The 17,373-nt window shown below is 42.5% G+C and overlaps 1 long non-coding RNA gene across 2 annotated transcripts in view; it reads right to left on the reverse strand.

The window, feature by feature from the left end:
* Positions 1 to 15,759: 15,759 nt before the first annotated feature.
* LOC119566849 overlaps positions 15,760 to 17,373 on the reverse strand; it is a 64,275-nt gene continuing 62,661 nt past the window's right edge. Inside the window, exons 4-5 of one of the 2 annotated variants that reach the window (XR_006292411.1) lie at positions 16,152 to 16,232; positions 15,760 to 15,796 (exon numbers count right to left, since the gene is read on the reverse strand). This is a non-coding gene — a long non-coding RNA (uncharacterized LOC119566849). The remainder of the gene's footprint in view (positions 15,797 to 16,151; positions 16,233 to 17,373) is intronic. The other variant, XR_006292409.1, reaches the window with a different exon arrangement.

Here is a 17,373-nt window from a genome sequence, read left to right on the forward strand (position 1 = left end):
TGAGTAGATGAGATTACTCAAAGACCTCTTTGAAGCAGACGGTTTAACTGTTGGGAAACACTTTGTAAGAAGTAGAAGACTTTAGAAGCAGTGAATGAACAGTACTTGTGCACAACAAACTGGGTTATGGAATGCTTACATGTTGCATACATAGACCAATTTAAAATGCTAAATTTCCAAGTATTATAATAAATTAAGTGTTTAAAAAGGTATACATTTTATTTGTCCCTTTGCTTCAAGATGATTCTTAAAGATCAGAGAATAAATTGACTGCATGTCCTCTGCAGTCAGTCTCCTTGGTCATTTGTGTCATGATCTCATCCATCAACAATGGAGAGAAGAACTTTAAAAAACAAGCAGATATGATTGTAAAATGACAAAAATTACTAGGAGATGCATGGAAAGAGGAGCTCCCACAGAAATGCTAATATCTGAAACTACTCCCCCCCCCCCCCCCCGCGCTCTCCTGCTGGTAATAGCTCACCTTAAGTGATCACTCTGGTTACAGTGTGTATGGTAACACCCATTGTTTCATGTTTTCTGTGTATATAAATCTCCCCACTGTATTTTCCACTGAATGCATCCGATGAAGTGAGCTGTAGCTCACGAAAGCTTATGCTCAAATAAATTTGTTAGTCTCTAAGGTGCCACAAGTACTCCTTTTCTTTCTGCTATCACAGACATCCCTGTCATATGATGCCACTTCTGTCCTTCACAAGGAAGTAACTCTGTCCAGAGGGGGACACATTACTAAGTGTCCCTGTTCAGAATAATCTATATTATACGTTTCTAGGATTGTTGCTCTGTGTGTTACCTGAGGCCTATTGTGTCTGTAGAGTCAGTGTGAAGTGATGGAAACAGCTGCATGTCTCATCAAGGGCTCTTTGCTCAGAGTTTCAGCAGGTTGATTGGTCACTAGGCTCTACGGTCTGTCATCATCCAATTTTTAAATTCTCAGCCATTCTGACTTTATGAATTACACCTATGCAGGGTAAAACGCATGTATTTATGCCATACCAAGAGTTGTAAACCGCTGTGATATCAGAGGTAAGTCAGCCAGTCACCACTCTTACTCTACACTAGTTGTATGATGGAGACTGTGCAGATGGTGGTTTACTTGGCCCAAATGCCACTGTTTCTCAAAACCATCCATCCAGCAACACAACCAGCACACACACTAACTCCAGACAGTCGCTCATGGCAGCACACACCCCTCATTTGCCTTCTGCCCAAATCTGCACAACTCTCCCAGCACAACACAATCCACACACAAATCAACACAACCACCCACGCAACACGACCAGCACATACAGTAACCCCAAATGCACATAGGCCCTCACTGCAGCACATACCCCTTGTTCATCACCCACACAAATCAACACAAGACGCCCCAGAACAACTCCTCTTCTCTGGACACAAATCAACACGACCAGCACACACAGTAACCCACAGAGACACACAGCCCCTCACCAAAGCACATACCACTTATTCACTACCTGCACAAATAACACAAATCTTTCAGTACAACCCCCCTCCCGTGTAACTCAACAGAACTCTCCCAGCACATCACACCACTCACCCACTATCACTCATACTTACCATAAAACCCTTTACTTAAATTGCAAAGCTGTGGGTCACCACTATTACATTATATAATCACATCTGTGGTAGTGTGACAGCCACATTATAAAATGTATAGCTGTGTGATAAACTGCATTTATCATACTTAGGACCCTATTAAATTCACGGTCTTGAATAACGTGTCATGGACCATGAAATCTGGTCTCCCCTGTGAAATCTGGCTATTGTAGGGGGGTTGCCTTATTGCCATCCTTATTTCTGGGCTGGCTTCAGAGCTCCCTGGCCAGAGTGCAGTGGCTTCTGGTCAGATACCCAGCTCTGAAGGCAATGACACTGCCAGCAGCAGTGCAGAAGTTCGGGTGGCATGATTTGAGGGGGTTGGCACTTTCAGGGGATCCAGGACCAGCCTTATGGGTGGGCAACCGCCCACGGCGCTGTGGTTAAGGTCTGCTGCCCCCCATCCCTCTCCACACAGCCAGCCCAAGGCCCCTTTAACTCCTGAGTGCTGGGACCGGAGCTGGGGAGGGGTAGGCTGAAGCGCCCTTGCATGGGTGCTCCTGGGCGGGTCATGTCCATCTCTGGGAACCTCCCCCAGCTGCAGGAAGCTCTGCAGCTGCTGGTTGGGACCCCAACTCTGAAGGCAGCGCGGCTGCTGGCAGCCGCGCTGCCTTCAGAGCTGGGCTCCTGTCTAGCAGCCCTCGCTCTCTGGTTGCCCGGCTCTGAAGGCAGTGCTGCCACCTCCTGCAACTCAGAAGTAAGGATGGCAATACCATGACCCCCTATAGTAGCCTCTGTTGCAACCCCCCCATTGTCCCCTTTTTGGTTGGGACCTCCATGGTTACAACACTATGAAATTTCAGATTTAAATGTATGAAATTGTGAAATTTAAGATTTTTTTTTTTTTTAATCCTATGGCCATGAAATTTACCAAAATGAACTGTGAATTTGGTAGGGCCCTAATCATGCTGCGTTGACTACCTCATCTACACTCTACTCACTAATCAGTCTCTTCTGAGATGGCTTCCAGAATCCCAAACCTTGGGGTGAGTGTATATGTATTTTAATGTTTTAATATACATCTGATTTAAAACTCACTAGCCATAAAATGGTTTTCTTCTTTCCATAAATGTGGAATTCTTCTCTTTCTCTCTCCCCCTTCAGTTCCTTTGGCTCTGAGCTTATGATGGGCAGTATTCTGTGATAGACCATTGATAGGTTTAAGGTCTGATATCTGGTCTTTCCAATGACATATTTGCACTTGAGTCTTGCCCTGGAAGGTCATGAGATATCATACTGTGATGCTTTCTCAGGGTGCCTAGGACTAAGATTCACCTTGTTACCCCCTGCTTTCAGCAAGATTAAGACTTGCTGATGGTTAACTGGCTGTCAGCTCCTTGATACCACCAGTCTGTTAACCACCCAAACAATCTCCTCAGGGTTCTGCCAGCTCTTACTTAGACTTGCAGGGTAACAGGTGCACCCCAAGCGCTCTTGAAACGTTACCCTGCAGTGTAAAACCATTAATCACTAGACACTCTCAGAAATTACCAGGTAAAGTTTTGCCAAAGAAACAGTATACACACCAGCTTGTTTGGTTCAGCTGAGAAGAAGCTCCAAAATAACATCACAGCACTGAGATATATTTATAGTGAAAACAATCAGAAGTTTATTACCAAACATAAGATTTAAAAGAGAGTGAATAAAGATAATGATGGAAGCAGAAATGGTTACATATAAAACAAAATATATAACATGCTTCCTAACTTTAACAGATAAAGCCCTTGTTCAAAGTAGTTTGTCACCAAAAACAATATCCCAGTGCCTCAAACCAACATGGTTGGGATCCTCTTTTTATTAATGCAAAAAGTGCTGTCCTTTTTCCTTCCTCAGTGAAGGATGAAAGGATGTCTTTTTTGCCTTCCCCTTACGTTTCCCAAAGCCACTGTTTTGTATCCAGAATCAGGATAACCCCTGTGGCTTACTCCCTCATGTGCTAGTTCCATGTTGCCTTCACATCCTCATGTTGACATTGTAAGGAAATGAACTTTCAGTGTTTTGGATGCTTCTTTTACATGTGAACAAAGGCAGACAGGTGAATATACAGCCGTTGTCTGGTCAAAACCTGCTTGTGAATGCCACTTTGATTCAGACTTTAAAACATTTTCCAGTAGATATAGATAGATATACACAACTCCTTAAATATCATCTTGTACATACGTCTTGCAGTGTTTAAGGATGAGTGTAACCTAAGCTTTTAGTAGATATCACACTTGACCCTCTTTGGATAAATACCATGAAAGCAAGGTGCTGGGTGTCGTGAGTTTGCCAGGCTTGTCAGGGAGTTACTGTAACAGAATGGTAAACCCTTTGACAGTTGGCATTGACGGGTACCTTAGGATCACATATACCTTAACATTGTCACAACATTATGTACAGAAAAGCTATCTTAGGTAATTTATAGTCTTCTAAAATTGTAGTTTAAATGTATCTCCCTTTTATGTCCACTTGCTAAAATAGTTTCTCTGTAAACTGTTGCCATACAGCATACATGAAGATTTTATAGGTACTCACTTTGGGTATTTCATATAACTGGTGAGTTTATTACTCTGAAGTCATGTAACCATCCTAAACTACTCACAGAGCCTTTGTGCCACAACATGTCATCATAAATTGTCTGTGAAGGCTCCTACTTAATATTTTCATCTTGTCCCTGATGGCTCTTGCTCTGCTTGCCATCCATTGATTTCCATATTCCATTATAAATGTAATCACATTTTCCATTTTTCATTCATGATGTGCAATGTTCTATGAGCAGCAAGTTGCTGCTTGAGTAACTTTCTGTGGGTTTGCAGTTACCTACTTTGTTCTCCAGTTCCTCAGTGGAATGCAAACCATAATCTTTGCATGCTTCATAGTCTTTATTTTAGTTCCTTTTCAGTTTTCTTGCTCAGTTAAGTTTCTTTCTGTACATCACAAGTGGTGGTACATTGCTTTTAAAAATGTTTTTGACAGCTAAAAAGGAGTTTGCTGTTCATGACACTTGGTACGTACAACAGCAGTTTGATTCTTCTCTTCACCTAATCTCTTCCGTTGGAATGTTTGTTTAATCTCTCCAACACCTTGTTTATGCTGTAATGTTGAAATGTTTTAAGTCAATGAAAACCTGTGTGCAGACACTCTTAGTTTGGTTTCAGAGTGGCTTACTCTGGTTTAGCCATAAAACCTGTTACCAGTCGACATAAACGAAACTAAAATATTGCCATTCTTAAACCAAAATAAGAGTATCTTATGGGTTTGCACTGGTTTAACTAAATCAATTTAAAATCAGAATCTAGGTTAAACTGGAGCGACTTTCTCAAGTAGACAAGTTCTCAGATGTCCATAACTTATTCTGTCCAATCTTGTATTTGTTTTATGTTTATATTGATTATAACTAAGGCTATGATTCTGTCAGAGGTTACAGTTTCCATGACTTTCCGAGACCTCTGTGACTTCTTCTGGTGCAGGGCTGGAGCAGCGGTTGCTGGAACAGCTGACCAGCCTCCAGACCTGGGGCAGCTGTCCCCAGCCACTGGAGCAGCGGCTGGGGTTGGGCCAGCCTCTCTGGAACTGGAGCAACAGTAGTCAGCTCCTGTCGCAGGAGCAGCAGCAGGGCTGAAGCAGCTGCAGGCCCCGGCAGCTCTCTCTTTGTCTCTCCCCCTTCCCCAGGGTATTTTTATAAAAGTCAGGGACAGATCACAGGTGTCATAAATATAAAGGGAAGGGTAACCACCTTTGTGCATACAGTGCTATAAAATCCCTCCTGGCCAGAGGCAAAACCCTTTCACCTGTAAAGGGTTAAGAAGCTAAGGTAACCTAGCTGGCACCTGACCCAAAATGACCAATGAGAGGACAAGATGCTTTCAAATCTGGAGGCCGGGGGGAACAAAGGATTCGTCTATCTGTGTGATGCTTTTGCTGGGAACAGATCAAGAATGCAGCCTCTCGACTCCTGTTAAGTTAGTAAGTAATCTAGCTAGAAATGCGTTAGATTTCCTTTTGTTTAATGGGTGGTAAAATAAGCTGTGCTGGATGGTATGTATATTCCTGTTTTTGTGTCTTTTTGTAACTTAAGGTTTTGCCTAGAGGGATTCTCTGTTTTGAATCTGATTACCCTGTAAGGTATTTACCATCCTGATTTTACAGAGGTGATTCTTTTACCTTTTCTTTAATTAAAATTCTTCTTTTAAGAACCTGATTGATTTTTCATTGTTCTTAAGATCCAAGGGTTTGGGTCTGTGTTCACCTGTACAAATTGGTGAGGATTCTTGTCAAGCCCTCCCCAGGAAAGGGGGTGTAGGGTTTGGGGGGATATTTTGGGGGAAGACGTCTCCAAGTGAGCTCTTTCCCTGTTCTTTGTTTAAATGCTTGGTGGTGGCAGCATATGGTTCAAGGACAAGGCAAAGTTTGTACCTTGGGGAGGTTTTTAACCTAAGCTGGTAAGAATAAGTTTAGGGGGTCTTTCATGCGGGTCCCCACATCTGTACCCTAGAGTTCAGAGTGGGGAAGGAACCTTGACAACAGGTTTCCGTGAATTTTCGTTTATTGGCTGCAACCGGTCACTGACTTTTACTAAAAATACCCATGACAGAATTGTAGCCTTAATTATAACTTTAATTTATACACATTGAATCCACATTCAAACTCTGAAGATCTTCTTTAGGTGGATGAAGAGTGTGTGAACTATTAGTCTCCCGATATACTTTATAACTTCATCTCAGGTCTACTCTCTGGTGGTCAATATAATATAAAATTTTGGGGTCCTGTTGAATTAATACATGCTCCTTGTGGATACCCCAATAATGACAGTAGCCAAAGCCTGCACCCTATTGTCTGAGATGCAGATCTAGTCATAGTGTTAAGTGTTTTCCTCCTTTAACGGTGCCACCTTCCTCTTCTCTCCTCTGCCAACATCTTTTAACCTTAAGTCATTCATGGAAGAAAATTAGGTAACTAATTCAGAATAAATGATGTACTCTCCATACTTTTAATGTACTGGATTATGGGACTGAGAAGATTAACTGAAAATGGAGGTCTGGCTTCTTCTGATATTTTGTGAGTTCTCATATTTCACTATTTGCAATTTTAATAGAAATACTACTGGTATGGCAACTCCTGGTGAGTGTTTACATGCAAACTGTAATCTGTAAGAGATTTATCTTAGAAATGCAGATTGTTACTAATGGCTTCTCTATTACAAAAATAATCTGATGCATTTGTCATTTTTTGCTGGTCTTCATTGCAGAACTGACATAACTACAAGTGACAATAAATTGTCTTTAAAAATGCTGATATGAGTGCAGAAGCTAAGTATGTGGGAGGGCAGATGAAAGTAGTGTTGCATTGTGTGGGTGGTCTCACGTAAGAAATATGAGTCGTCCATTACATTAATGGAAAGAAGCCCTTTTCCTCTCTTTGGAATACAGAGGCTTCTTTAAAAATTCTTCATGCATAATTGGTGCTTAATAAAAGAATTTACTTTTAGAAATCAGTAAATGTAACTTCAGTTAGTTGATTAATATTGTACAGGTACATTAGATTTCACCTTGAAGTTTTATATTTAATAATTCCGTGATAACAGCTTAGTGATGCTTATATTTCTGATCATACCAAAAAAGGTCAAGTCTAAAGCTGTAGGTACTGATCCTTAATATAAAATATATAACATAAAAGCTACTATTTATAATACATGACCCAACTAGGATCTGTCGTCCCCCACACAATACAAATGAATCACCAGATGGACAAAAAGTACTAACCTGGAAGGATTTAAATTACTGATTGTTTTAGATCTTTTATTGCATTTCTACATTTTAATTCTTGTCCTAAAGAAAGATTTATTCACGTTGGTTGGTTGGTATAAGCATTAAACTGTATTAATTTACAATCAAATATAGCAGGCTTTATACAAAATTTGTAACTCTTTTTAACCAACCAGGAGGATAGCCTGTATCTATACACATTTATTAAGCAATTACGTATCTTCACATCCATTAATGCAGATTCTTACATTTTACTTTTTTATGTAACATATGTAAAATGTGGTAAAATTGTGTTTAAAAATTCTTTTTTTTTACTCAGGATTTGTTTCAGGCTGCATTATGATGGTAGTTAAATTCAATAAAAATGTACAAAATAGCATTTTAAAATTGTTAGTTAAATAAAACTACCTTAAATGTACTTGGTACATAAGAAAAAAAAGCTTATCAAGAAATATGTTTAATTTAAAACTGATTTATTAGACAAAGCTAGTACTAATTGTAGTTGGTGAATTGATGAATTGTTTCTGGTCACACTGGGCTTTCAGGTGCCTATAAATACCTTTGAAAATTCAGCCTCACAGCCTTCAGGTTTAGAATGATTAGATCTCATCCTCTCCCATCTGGTTTTCATTCATAGATTATAAGAGAAAAACAAGCTTTCCTGCTCTTTCAGCTCCCAGTTTCTTAATTTTGAATGAGTTTTTCCAGATGAAAACAAATATTCACTCTGCACCTGCTGCTAACTGAAACCAAAAGTGATGAAGGGAAAAGCTTTTCTGCGTAACAAACTGAAAATATTTACATGTGGAAAATTCGCTTCATTATAAAGTATGAAAATAATATACATAATGCATTACATAGAGACATTCATAAATATGTGAGTAGACCTCAAAAATTAGATGTCTTCCCTCCCCCCCCATTTCTGTATGTAATTTTAAAAGCAGCTCTGTTTAACTCATTAAATTTGAGGGCTCATTGATGGAGCATTTTTTATTTAAATAATTTGAAGAGATAATAGTAATTTTAGCTCTGAACATCGGTTGTCATAATTTCAAGTTTAATTTTAAACAGATTTTATCCACCCTGAAAAGTACTCTGTGCCCCTACAGAAACTTCAACCAGCCTTTAGCAAAAGCAGAGAAAACAGATGAAAGCACAAATGTATCTGCTGATCACAGTTATGGTAATATTACATGGCGAGAGAGGCCTCAAGAAGATCCCAACCATCTAGGACTTCAGTATTAGATCCCCCTTTTAAGGCTGGATATAGAAAAAAATATTCTCCTTGAAACAGTCTCTCATAGTAACTGTTTTGAGATCTTGGTATGCTTCCATTTCTGTGGTAACTTGAGTTTTTCTTTACAGTTTTTCTGTGGATAATGCATGTAACACAAAAGTGCTTTTAATTTAAGAGGACTAGAATCTATACAAAATGTTTCTTGTTGATATTGCAGGGTATATGGTTAATCATATTAGGAACCTTCTATGCTTCTGACAGAATTCATATGGCCCGCATATTTTTGTGCCCCCGTGCAGAAAAGCACAAAAGAATATATTCGTAAATGAAAAAAGGGTAAACAGTGAGGTGGTAAAATTTGCAGATGATGCAAAACTACTCAAGATAGTTAAGTCCCAGGCAGACTGTGAAGAGCTACAAAAGGCTCTCTCAAAACTCGGTGACTGGGCAACAAAATGGCAGAGAAATTCAATGTTGATGAATGCAAAGTAATGCACATTGGAAAACATAATCCCAACTATACATATAAAATGATGGGGTCTAAATTAGCTGTTACAGCTCAAGAAAGAGATCTTGGAGTCATTGTGGGTAGTTCTCTGAAAACATTCATTCAATGTGCAGCGGCAGCCAAAAAATCAAACATAATCTTGGAAATCATTAAGAAAGAGATAATAAGACAGAAAATATCATGTTGCCTCTATATAAATCCATGGTACCACCCACATTTTGAATACTGCGTGCAGATGTGGTTGCCCCATCTCAAAAAAGATATATTGGAACTAGAAAAGGTTCAGAAAAGGGCAACAAAAAAAGATTAGGGGTGTGGTATGGCTGCCCTACGAGGAGAGATTAATAAGACTGGGACTTTTCAGGTTGGAAAAGAGAGGACTAAGGGGGGTATATGATAGAGGTCTATAAAATCACTACGGGTGTGGAGAAAGTAAATGTGGAAGTGTTGTTTACTCCTCAGAACACAAGGACTAGGGGCCACCAAATGAAATTAATAGGCAGCAAGTTTAAAACAAACAAACGGAAATATTCTTTCACACTCCCCACAGTCAACCTGTGGAAGTCCTTGCAGTAGGATGTTGTGAAGGCCAAGACTAGAACAGGGTTAAAAAAAGAACTACACAAATTCATGGAGGATAGGTCCATCAATGGCCATTAGCCAGGATGGACAGGGATGGTGTCCCTAGCCTCTGTTTGCCAGAAGCTGGGGATGGGTGATGGGATGGATCACTTGATGATTGCCTGTTCTGTTCATTCCTCTGGGGCACCTGGCATTGGTCACTGTCGGAAGACAGGATACTGGGCTAGATGGACCTTTGGTCTGACCTAGTATGGCTGTTCTTATGTAAACCCAGTTTTAGGTCTATTTTGACAGAGGTATGACGCCATCTTTACTTACAGGCAGCGCTGTCTCAAAGTTCTTGAAAGTAATTTTCTAAAACGATTATTAGTTCACGAAGGCCTTCTAGGACTTGGACCAGCATTTCCCAAGTGGTTGATCCTGGGAAGAATTTTTGTGGTTGTTTTGTCACTATCCCCTTTCCCCTACCATCACCTCCACATGCCCTGGAAGCACTCCCCCAGTGGGGCCAAGCACAGTGTTGGGGAAGAGGGATGGTTTGAGCCAGGTCTTCTGTTTGAGAAGGCTCCCATTGCAACCTGGTGCACCAGGTCACAGCGCCACTCAGGTTTGTCCTCATGGTGGAGGGGTGGCCAGGACAAATTTAAGTGAGTGGCACTGCGACACCCAGAGCGGGGGACTGGGCCCAGGTCCACAGGATGCAAGCTGCTGCTGTAGAGTGACTGTGGGGTGGGCACCCCCCCCCCCAGACGTCCCCAGCTTGCGGAGGCTAAAAGGGGAGGGGGGCTGGGCTAGGAGAGCAAACGGGGTTGGGGGCTAGGCTGAGGTAGATGGGACAAGAGGGAACAGGAGGCTGGGGAAAGGTGCTAGCAGTGTGAAAAGCACATAATTCTGTGTTTGCATTTGAATCAAAAACATTTTAAAAGAGTAGTTATTGTGTGTGTCTCCACAAAAGACAAAATGTAGTTGGTGAGTGGACTTAGTAAAAAGCTTGGGAACCGCTGACTTCGACATCCTTCAAGCTGCTGTCATGATAGATGACAGAAAGGTGTAGGTAATTTTCAACACTAAATGTACTGCTGCTTTCTCTTTTGCATCTTAATTCAAAAGCCTTTTTATGCACTACTTCTAGGGTGCTGGTTCTCCTTTCATGTAATACATTCCTTTGTCTATGCAATTCACGTGTTACAGATATAGGTACAAAAGTGCAAGGATTTCTCTGTGTGGGCATTGAGAGAGAGGATTTCCTATTTCCAGGAGGGAAAATACTCTGGCTGCTTTGTGTTCATCAGCTAAATAATTTCTGTTAGCTGCTTGCATTTAAAAATCTGCATGCAAGAGACACAAGCTGATCTTGGAAGCACAGATTTACTGATCAATTAATTTCTTGGAATCTTAGAGTCCTGAGTACTGTACAAAAAAGGCTAAATGTAAAATTAAATATTTCTCCCTGATGTTTGTAACCAAGATAAATTATTATTTATTTTTGGTGCTCAGTTGCTGGTTCAATCTGAATCAGTTACACATATCTTGTGCTTATGAAATTGGATAAAACATTGCAAATAATTAAAAATGAGCCTTCTGCCTTATGTTGTAAAGCAGGGTATGCTGAAATAGCAGTAGCTCATATTTTCCAGTAGATCTTTTTTTATGGACAGCTATGTCATCAGTGAGGCTCTCTTAGAAAGCTGCCTCACAGTGGAGTGTTTGGAATAGGATCAACAGTATGTTTACATTCTATTTTTCTTTCCTGTTTTTTCTGGAGCTGGGAAAAGCAACCCTATATACACGCCTTGTTTTAATCTCTCAGGACACATACACCATATATAATACAAATGACTAACAAACTGTTGTTTTTTAAGATTTTGTTTAAACATCCATTCAGAGAATTGAAGCAAAAATTAAGTAGCAAATATGAATTACTGTTCAAACATTAATTGTGATAGTCAAAATCAAGGCATTACCCATATCCGAATGTGAGCTCCTTCTACACTGCTTCCACATAAAGTTACATTGTTTTTAATAAATTCTGTAGCACGATGTAACTTATTTTGTACAAAGTACTCTGCGTCTGTGTTACTTTAACATCCAGAGCAGTTCAGGATCTAATGGGATGCCCTGATTTACTGGCGTGAGTACAGAACTGGGAGCCAGAAGCATAGGAGTTGTAGAATCATAGAATGTCAGGGTTGGAAGGGACCTCAGGAGGTCATCTAGCCCAACCCCCTGCTCAAAGCAGGACCAATCCCCAACTAAATCATCCCACCCAGGGCTTTGTCAAGCCTGACCTTAAAAACTTCTAAGGAAGGAGATTCCACCACCTCCCTAGGTAACGCATTCCAGTGCTTCACCACCCTCCTAGTGAAAAAGTTTTTCCTAATGTCCAACCTAAACCTCCCCCACTGCAACTTGAGACCATTCCTCCTCGTTCTGTCATCTGCTGCCACTGAGAACAGTCTAGATCCATCCTCTTTGGAACGCCCTTTCAGGTAGTTGAAAGCAGCTATCAAATCGCCCCTCATTCTTCTCTTCTGCAGACTAAACAATCCCAGTTCCCTCAGCCTCTCCTCATAAGTCATGTGTTCCAGTCCCCTAATCAATTTTGTTGCCCTCCACTGGACGTTTTCCAATTTTTCCACATCCTTCTTGTAGTGTGGGGCCCAAAACTGGACACAGTATTCCAGGTGAGACCTCACCAATGTCAAATAGAGGGGAATGATCATGTCCCTCAATCTGCTGGCAATGCCCCTACATATACATCCCAAAATGCCATTGGCCTTCTTGGCAACAAGGGCACACTGTTGACTCATATCCAGCTTCTCGTCCACTGTAACCCCTAGGTCCTTTTCTGCACAACTGCTGCCTAACCATTCGGTCCCTAGTCTGTAGCGGTGCATTGGATTCTTCCGTCCTAAGTGCAGGACTCTGCACTTGTCCTTGTTGAACCTCATCAGATTTCTTTTGGCCCAGTCCTCTAATTTGTCTAGGTCCCTCTGTATCCTATCCCTACCCTCCAGCGTATCTACCTCTCCTCCCAGTTTAGTGTCATCCGCAAACTTGCTGAGGGTGCAATCCACGCCATCTTCCAGATCATTTATGAAGATACTGAACAAAACCGGCCCCAGAACCGACCCTTGGGGCACTCCACTTGATACCGGCTGCCAACTAGACATGGAGCCATTGATCACTACCCGCTGAGCCTGACAATGTAGCCAGCTTTCTATCCACCTTAAAGTCCATTCATCCAGCCCATACTTCTTTAACTTACTGGCAAGAATATTGTGGGAGACCGTGTCAAAAGCTTTGCTAAAGTCAAGGAACAACACGTCCACTACTTTCCCCTCATCCACAGAGCCAGTTATCTCGTCATAGAAGGCAATTAGATGAGTCAGGCATGACTTGCCCTTGGTGAATCCATGCTGACTGTTCCTGATCACTTTCCTCTCCTCCAAGTGCTTCAGAATTGATTCCTTGAGGATCTGCTCCATGATTTTTCCAGGGACTGAGGTGAGGCTGACTGGCCTGTAGTTTCCAAGATCATCCTCCTTCCCTTTTTTAAAGATTGGCACTACATTAGCCTTTTTCCAGTCGTCCGGGACTTTCCCCGATCGCCATGAGTTTTCAAAGATAATGGCCAATGGCTCTGCAATCACATCCGTCAACTTCTTTAGCACTCTCGGATGCAGCGCATCCGGTCCCATGGACTTGTGCTCGTCCAGCTTTTCTAAATAGTCCTGAACCACTTCTTTCTTTGCAGAGGGCTGGTCACCTTCTCCCCATGCTGTGCCACCCAGTGCAGCAGTCTGGGAGCTGACCTTGTTCGTGAAGACAGAGGCAAAAGAAGCATTGAGTACATTAGCTTTTTCCACATCCTCTGTCACTAGGTTGCCTCCCTCATTCAGTAAGGGGCCCACGCTTTCCTTGACTTTCTTCTTGTTGCTAACATACCTGAAGAAACCCTTCTTGTTACTCTTAACATCCCTTACTAGCTGCAACTCCAGGTGTGATTTGGCCTTCCTGATTTCACTCCTGCATGCCTGAGCAATATTTTTATACTCTTCCCTGGTCATTTGTCCAGTCTTCCACTTCTTGTAAGCTTCTTTTTTGTGTTTAAGATCAGCAAGGATTTCACTGTTAAGCCAAACTGGTCGCCTGCCATATTTACTATTCTTTCTACACATCGGGATGGTTTGTCCCTGTAACCTCAATCAGGATTCTTTAAAGTACAGCCAGCTCTGCTGGACTCCTTTCCCCCTCATGTTATTCTCCCAGGGGATCCTGCCCATCAGTTCCCTGAGGTTGTCAAAGTCTGCATTTCTGAAATCCAGGGTCCGTATTCTGCTGCTCTGCTTTCTTCCTTGTGTCAGGATCCTGAACTCGACCATCTCATGGTCACTGTCTCCCAGGTTCCCATCCACTTTAGCTTCCTCTACTAATTCTTCCCGGTTTGTGAGCAGCAGGTCAAGAAGAGCTCTGTCCCTAGTTGGTTCCTCCAGCACTTGCACCAGGAAATTGTCTCCTACACTTTCCAAAGACTTCCTGGATTGTCTGTGCACCGCTGTATTGCTCTCCCAGCAGATATCAGGGTGATTGAAGTCTCCCATAAGAACCAGGGCCTGCGATCTAGTAACTTCTGTTAGTTGCCGGAAGAAAGCCTCGTCCACCTCATCCCCCTGGTCCGGTGGTCTATAGCAGACTCCCACCACGACATCACCCTTGTTACTCACGCTTCTAAACTTAATCCAGAGACACTCAGGTTTTTCTGCAGTTTCATATCGGAGCTCTGAGCAGTCATACTGCTCTCTTACATACAATGCAACTCCCCCACCTTTTCTGCCGTGCCTGTCCTTCCTGAACAGTTTATATCCATCCATGACAGTACCCAGTCATGTGAGTTATCCCACCAGGTCTCTGTTATTCCAATCACATCATAATTCCTTGACTGTGCCAGGACTTCCAGTTCTCCCTGCTTGTTTCCCAGGCTTCTTGCATTTGTGTATAGGCACTTGAGATAACTTTCTGTTTGTCCTCCTTTCTTGGTATGAGGCAGGAGCCTTCCCCTTTCACGCTATCCTGCTCGTGCTTCCTTCCGGTATCCCATGTCCCCACTTACCTCAGGGCTTTGGTCTCCATACCCCAGTGAACCTAGTTTAAAGCCCTCCTCACTCGGTTAGCCAGTCTGCTTGCAAAGATGCTCTTCCCTCTCTTGGTTAGGTGGAGCCCGTCTCTGCCTAGCACTCCTCCTTCTTGGAACACCATCCCATGGTCAAGGAATCCAAAGCCTTCTCTCCAACACCACCTGCGTAGCCATTCGTTGACTTCCACGATTCGACAGTCTCTACCCAGGCCTTTTCCTTCCACGGGGAGGATGGACGAGAACACCACTTGTGCCTCAAACTCCTTTATCCTTCTTCCCAGAGCCACGTAGTCCGCAGCAATCCGCTCAAGGTCATTCTTGACAGTATCATTGGTGTCCACGTGGAGAAGCAGGAAGGGGTAGCAATTCGGGGGCTTGATGAGTCTCGGCAGTCTCTCTATCACATCGTGAATCCTAGCTCCTGGCAAGCAGCGGACTTCTCGGTTTTCCCGGTCGGGGCGGCAGATAGATGAGTCAGTCCCCCTGAGGAGAGAGTCCCCAACCACAACCACCCACCTCCTCCTCTTGGGAGCAGTGGTCGTGGAAACCCCATCCCTAGGACAGTGCATCTCATGCCTTCCAATTGGTGGAGTCTCCTTCTGTTCCCTTCCCTCAGATGTATCTTCTAGTCCACGCCCTGCATTAGTACCTGTGGAGAGAACATGAAAATGGTTGCTTACCTGTATCTGTGCTGCTGGTACATGGACGCTCCCCTTTCTTCTTCTGGAGGTCACATGCTGCCAAATTTCTTCACCGTCCTGTCCCCGCTGCGCAGCCTGCTCTGAATCTTCAGAACATAGTGCCCGTAGAAGCATATCCTGATGTCTGTCCAGGAAATCTTCAGTTTCTCTTATACAACTCAAGGTCGATACTTGTTTCTCCAAATCTTGAACCTTCTCTTCCAATATGGAGACCAGCTTGCACTTTGTACAGACAAAGTCACTTCTGTCCTGTGGAAGAAAGACAAACATGGCACATCCAGTGCAGGTCACAACAGCTGAACGCTCCCCATCCATATTACGAGCTTCCTCAGGAGTTGTAGTAACTACTCAGAGAAGCTGGGAAGATGTAAGCCTCAGTGGGCTCTCCCTGGGCGAACTCCCAGGCAAACTCCCTCTGTTAGCCTCTCTGCTGTTCAGCCGCTCAGCTGGTTTGCAGCTGACTGGCTTTTTGTAACAGCAGGCCCACTCAAGGCTCACTTGGAACAAAGCACTCCCAATTCACACTTTTCAAACAAACAACCAACCAATCAAGCACAGGGTCAAACTATCCAACTGTCCCCACAACAGACACTCAGATACTCACCAACACAGCCTCCCTAATCCTGGTTCAGTTGCAAGATGATCTTGGGGAAATTACTTAACCTCTCTGTGCGTCAGCCTTCATCTGTAAAATGGAGAAACATCCTTCACAGTGTTCTAAGGTTTATTGATTATGTTACAATGTGCTTTGAAGATGGAATGCTATGTAAATGCTAGGCATTTGTTTTCAAATTAACCAAAACTAGTTTGTCTGTAATACCAAATTGTGTGTGTGTGGTATAATGCATACCACTATCACCACAAGGATCTATTCATTTTTATTCAAAGAGATCCTTCACTGCAGAAGGAAGGAGTGAGTGGCTGTGTGGATTTATTCATTCTTTGGCACATGGCTTCTCTGAGAAGGAGTTAAAAATCAAGCCTTCCTATATGCAGGTTTTTTTTTTTAATGTAACATTTCTGAATAGTAGAATGATTAAACAGGTTTATTGTCTCTGAAGACTGGAAGCACAGGCATTACCTCTCTGTGGACTGAGGGAAATCTTAAAAATTAGACCAGCTTCTTCCCACTTGGATCATAAATGTCTGTTTATGATAGATTATATCAAATCTTTTTAAGACTAAGGACGGCGGAGAAGTAACTGCAATGAAATATCCAGGTAGGAGTACAATTTTTAGAGAAGTTGTAGTTTTCTAAGCAGAGTGCAGCCTTCCGTCCAGCTCTTCAGCATGTTCTGCTTCTTCAGACTGAGTCAGCTGCACTCTTGCCCAGACAAACTCTTGGCCAAGCTGGGGTTCTCATGGTTCATAGCTATGCTAAAGGAGAGCCAATGGGGCTGACAGTGAACGTGCTTCAGGGAAGAAAGCGAGCACTACAGCCAGTGTGAATGAACAGGATCTTGCAGAGTTATGAATGGCAGCTGTTGATGGGAAAAGTTCAGAACTGCATTATGCTGTGGTGGATTAGGTTGGTTTGTTAAATTTTAAGTGTCCTTCATTTATTGCATTCAGACTTTTGATTCTACTGGTGTTAGTATAACAGATCTCCTTGCTTGGTAATTGCTCTGTCATTTAACCTTTACAATGAGACCTCACTGTAATTTTAATTTAGATTATCACCCAGACCACCAATGTTTTGGTACTGTCGCCTCACAAACCGGATCGAGGACTTCAATAGCTCAGACATAGGTGAGAGGTTTTTCGCAGGAGTGGGTGGGTGAGATTCTGTGGCCTGCGTTGTGCAGGAGGTCAGACTAGATGATCAT

The sequence above is a fragment of the Chelonia mydas genome, chromosome 7 (genome assembly GCF_015237465.2).
Source record: "Chelonia mydas isolate rCheMyd1 chromosome 7, rCheMyd1.pri.v2, whole genome shotgun sequence".
Taxonomy (NCBI): domain Eukaryota; kingdom Metazoa; phylum Chordata; order Testudines; family Cheloniidae; genus Chelonia; species Chelonia mydas.